This window comes from Astatotilapia calliptera, chromosome 12 (assembly GCF_900246225.1).
Source record: "Astatotilapia calliptera chromosome 12, fAstCal1.2, whole genome shotgun sequence".
NCBI classification, from domain to species: domain Eukaryota; kingdom Metazoa; phylum Chordata; class Actinopteri; order Cichliformes; family Cichlidae; genus Astatotilapia; species Astatotilapia calliptera.
In genome coordinates, this window is record NC_039313.1 from 2519966 (window position 1) to 2525246 (window position 5281).

General features: G+C 40.3%; 1 long non-coding RNA gene across 1 annotated transcript; it reads left to right on the forward strand.

Annotated features, from left to right (window-relative positions):
- Window positions 1-1199: 1199 nt before the first annotated feature.
- On the forward strand, window positions 1200-2573 carry LOC113034028 (uncharacterized). Its single transcript, XR_003274112.1, has 3 exons — window positions 1200-1363; window positions 1438-1574; window positions 1657-2573. It is a non-coding gene; the product is annotated as an uncharacterized LOC113034028 (long non-coding RNA).
- The last annotated feature ends 2708 nt before the right edge of the window (window positions 2574-5281 follow it).

Here is a 5281-nt window from a genome sequence, read left to right on the forward strand (position 1 = left end):
CAGGGGTCTTTGCAACACCACACTGAGCATACATCCAATGTGGCAGTGTGATAAATGTGTCACAGTTTTATTTGTTTAATTCATTAATAATTATGTTAGCTAGGTAATATTTAAAGACATAATATTACTTGGGTTTACAATTGTTGTTACCTGAAAAGAAAAGAAAAACAAAAAGAAAAGAAAAACGTGATTATTTTTCGTCATTGCAACAAATTAATGGAATGAGAGTAACAATACCAGAAATAAGGACTGCTCCCGAAATATTATTTAGCTCTTCAGAAGTTCCAAAAATATATTTTTTCTTTTTTTCGATAGCCACATTGCATGTCATCCATTCGTTTTCTTCCATGATGGTCTCGATAAATGGTAAATGGACTGGTTCTTTAATAGAGCTTTTCTACTCTACTTGAGCACTCAAAGTAGAGTATTCAAGTAGAGTACCTCACTGACCCATTTACACAAGCAAGGAGGATAATTAGGCATGCAGACCGGAGACTGGAGCAGCCTGGGACAGAGCCACAGACCTTCCAATTAGTCGATGACCACCTCCTCCACCTCCTGAGCTACAGCTAACCTTAATAATTATAATTATTAAAAAAATTTAACATAAAAATATATTTTAAAGAACAGTAATTGCATTGTTAGTTGTGTCCCCAAAAACACGTGCAACCATGTTTCCAAACTTATTTAGCCTGGAAAAGGAAGAGAAAAAACAATGAGATGACAAAGAAGAAGTGGCATGATTGGGTCAGGCACTGACTGAATGTTTCACTGTAACCAAAGCAACCCTGTTACCCATATTGCTAAAAGAAGACACATTCATTTCAAGCCTCCTACCTTTATTTGTCTAACCACATGTATCCTTGACCTTTACAGTAGATTACATTCCACTGCTATCATCTTCTTCTGAGAAAACACCAGTACTAGCTCTGATTTGCAACCCTGTTACCATACATATATAAATATATCTTAAAATGCTATATAATATTAGAATTATAAAAAATGTTTGTGGTCCTGAGTATTTATTAGTAACATGTATGTCATAATCTAAAGTAACAGTAATATATCCATTCAGCCATGTTAACGTGTGCAACCACATCAGTCTAATTTTACCCGGTTACCATATCACTTTAATGAAAAAAGCATAAACCTTTTTCTTAGCTCATAAAGGTTTAATATATTGCCTTTGTATTTGTCATGGTCCGTGGTCCTGTGTCTGTGGAATGCGTGATGCTCGGGTAGCCACACCCCCGGGCTGGGCCATCACCAGCACACCTGCTCTCCATCCCGGTGATTACACGGAGATCCACTTAATCCGGCGCTGACGGATGCTCCACGCCAGTCCGTAGTCATCCCCACAGTGGTAACCAGACTTCCACGAAAAGTGTGCATTCTCTCCTGCTTGGAACTTTGTTTAACCTGCCTACTTCTGTCCAGGTTTCTACTCGGCGTCTGCTACCTGCCTGTCCTCCGGCTCGACTGGATCTCGCGGTGCTCACCTGGCCCACTCGCCATTCCACGGACTTCCTGCCCCCACGGACTGCCACACTTCCCTCCCACGGTTCCGTTCTATCGTAAGGCCCTACTCTAACTCAGTCCTGATATGTTCTCCCCGCTTCCTGGCTCCCTAGTAATCATCTCCCCTTTCTATTGCAGCCCCCCGCCGTCCCGATCCCGGCTTCCTCGTGTCATTGTTTCCCCGGATTTTTAGTTTCTGTTTTGCTCTCTACTTTCCCCGGGTCGCCTTTCGTTGTTTTATTAAAGTGTCTTTTTGTTAGCTCGGAGTCTGCGCCTGGATCCTTTCGTGCCCGCGCACCACGGCGCATGACAGTATTGGCTTGAATTATTATATGAGTAGATTTAAAAATAAATACTGGAATACAAAAACATATGACTACTGAAAAGCAGAACAGGTTCATTTTAAAGTTGCTGAAGTGAATGTAATGAAATGATGTAATCTTTCCATGGGTACTATGTGTACAATTTTAAGGTGAAAACTGAATGCAATCCACGTTAGAATAAGGTTGTAACCAGCGAAGTGCCGTGAGTACTGTCAGACACACTGTACATTTCCTCCAGTAAAACACTCACTTTCACTTTTGTTGTCAATCATGAGAAGTTCAGCCACTCACACCAGTGAAAGCTCAACTCAGATCCACAGACAGGGCATTTTTCTGTCTCCTACAGCTCCACCATATTAACTTCCTTCATGATAAAAATAGTCCGACATAAAGGCAATGATATATGATCTCAGTCATTCACCTAAATTGGACAAATGAGGCCCACAGGTCTGAGCTGTTAAAAGCCCCCACCCATCTCTTCCATGATAGGACCAATGTGTGTGTGGAGGATGGAGGTGTGTTTTTATGTATAAGGATCTATTTGTGTTATGGCACTATGTGTGTGTGGATGAATATAAACACACGATGACTCTGTTCCATGACCCTCCATAGCATTTGTTGGAGCGTCTTTTTAAAAACAGATGTGTGTTTGTTCACCTCATGCTCTGCATGAAAGAGCGAGACAGTGAGAAGGAGCGTTGTTGCATCTGCTTCTCATTAAAGGGCGCTAATGAACGTGTGTTCCTCCTGGTGGAGTGGGGGAGTTGATGAGGGCCAGCCTCTCCCGTTTGTCTCAAGACAAACAGGGGAGCTCGATCCCCAGACATTCATCTGACAGCATCTTGCCTGTTCCTTCTTTAATGATGAGGGTGATGCCCAGTGGCAGGCACAACTGTGACTGTACCTGGAAATAAAAATAAGTCATGTTACACAGAGTACCTGAGATAGTACAGTGTTTATATTTATATGTAAGAGCTTTTGAATAACACAAATTCACCAGTTTCCTAAAGTCATTTGGTGCCTTTTTAAATATTATTGTTATTTTTCTTTTAGTTCATGTACTTGTGTACACGTAAATGTGCGAGGATCAACTGCAAAAAATCAAGTTTTGCAGGTGTTGCTTTAGAAAAGTAATGTATTTTGCATTTTAAAAAATTAACAAGTACTGCATTATGGTAAATATTTTCTCTGTGAAGAAAGTAATAAATTACATGCTTTGTTGCATTACACCAGCGAAAATATGGCGTGAGACATGCCATTACATAACTAACAGTTGACAATACACTACAAACCCTGGGCTCCTCATTTTTTCACTAGTGTTGCATTTGGATAGGGTCAGTGATGATACCTGGACCCTACAGAGGTTGCACAGGTAGTCCTTCCAAAGACCTTACAGAGAAACTCAATCATATGACCCCCTAAGAGGAAGCACTTTGGCGACAGTGGGAAGGAAAAACTCCCTTTTATCAGGAAGAAACCTCCAGCAGAACCAGGCTCAGGGAGGGGCGGGGCCATCTGCTGTGATTGGTTGGGGGTGAGGGGAGGGAGACAAGACAAATCCAATACAGCATCATCTTTGCTTTGGGCCGTCAGCTACTAAGAGAAAGATCTTAGAGATGAGTGTCCTCGTTAGGGATTTGTGTTGGTGTGTGGGGCTGTAGCCTCAGGTTTATGTTGTTAGATGGTGATTATGAGACCATGTATTTTAGCTATTTTACAGAGTAACATGAAAGGAATGTAACAAGTAGTATAGCAAATTACTTTTTCCTGGGAATAATTAAGTCATGTACTGCATTGCTTTTAAGAAAACTGTAATGTGTAATAGTTAAAAACCTCAACAAACATACATAAATGTTTGACCCCAAGCATGCAATTAATTTGCATGAATGCAATTTCTTTATTGCTGCTTAGCAAAGGCAGTTATTCTCAAAACGGTGCAAAAGAGAATCCAATGACAATCGATAAGAGAGTCGATAAGCAATATTGATAATTGCTAAATTCTTATCAGTTCCCATCCCACATGAGGAGCCTGCTGTATCATTTTTTCACTTTGTTTTTGGGCTTTCTTTGAATTCAGCTCTCTGTAGGTTGATCATTTTCATTTCCATTAAACACTGCAGTATCCTTTCATTCCTAACACATTACGCAGTTTGTATCCAACATGATTTATCTCCCACTGAGATCTGATGGGTTTTTCGAGTGTGTTCCTTTCATTTTTTTGAGCATTAACACACCAGTCCAAACAGCACTTCACAGATAATGTGGTTGCTCTCTTGATTCTACTCTAACACAGGTATAGGTAAACATGGAGGCTAAGGAGCTACCAGCCTGACTACTCATCACCACTTTTGTTACTTACTGAAAACTGGCCAATCAAAATCAATTAAATTGTATCAAAGTGAGCACAATCCTTCTTCTTTCATCTTTGTTCTCTCATAAAGTTTCATGTCTGTCTGAATCTAGCCTTTAAAATTGCCGACATCTTGTAGCAGCAATTGGCAGTTATCAGTGGAAGCAGGATTAACTTGGCTTCACTGTGTGTCTCATTAACAATGGCTTGAGCTTTTCACGTTCAGCCCACCAGCTTTTTCTGCGTGTTTTCACAGACGCATTGACGTGAACTTGATGTGAGACTAGCGTGAAAGACAATCTGCTGCTGGCTCTGATTTCACTGCTCTGAGATCAGATACAAGCTCTGCTTTGCATGCAATCACATCTGACTTTAACAAGGAGCTTCTCGGATTTTTCCTTCTCCACAACTCTTCACTATCAACTAACAGTAAATATTTTGATGATAACTAGACAAGTCACAATATTTTACAATTCTTCAGCCAATTGGTCCAAAATTGCAGAAAGATGTCCAGAAGGGTCCATGAGGGCGTCGGCTTATATCAGAATCAGAAAGACTTTATTTATCCCCAAGAATAAAAGACAGGCAGCCCAAAATGTTGTGTTTTAATCCAGTTTGTCTTGTTAAATAGTGGAGGATTTCTTTTTCTCTTTACTTACCTTCCTGTGAAGCCGCTGGTCTTGATATGTCTGATTTACTTGTGCCAGCATTAATGCATACATTACTTGCTACTTTAAAAAAAATAATGCTTTGTGTTACTTAATACTTCTGGGATAAGTAGTTTATTAGATTACTCAAGGCATTATTTATGTGTTACTCTATGACTTGGACTGAGATGCTGTTTAACATTTGGTTCAGGCCCCGGTGCCAAACACATCCCTTTGAGAAGACACACAGGAGCTTTCTTTTAAATGCATGGTAAATTTACAGCTCCTTATATCGTGTTTTTCTTCTCTCTCTGAGCACTCAAAGGGCCTCATTCCCAAATTCATACAAGCATTTTTCTACTACTAGGTGCTTTTTATTTCACATCTCCAATGATTGAGAAACAACTTGGGGTTCGGAATCTTGAGACGGGTGCAGCCAAGGA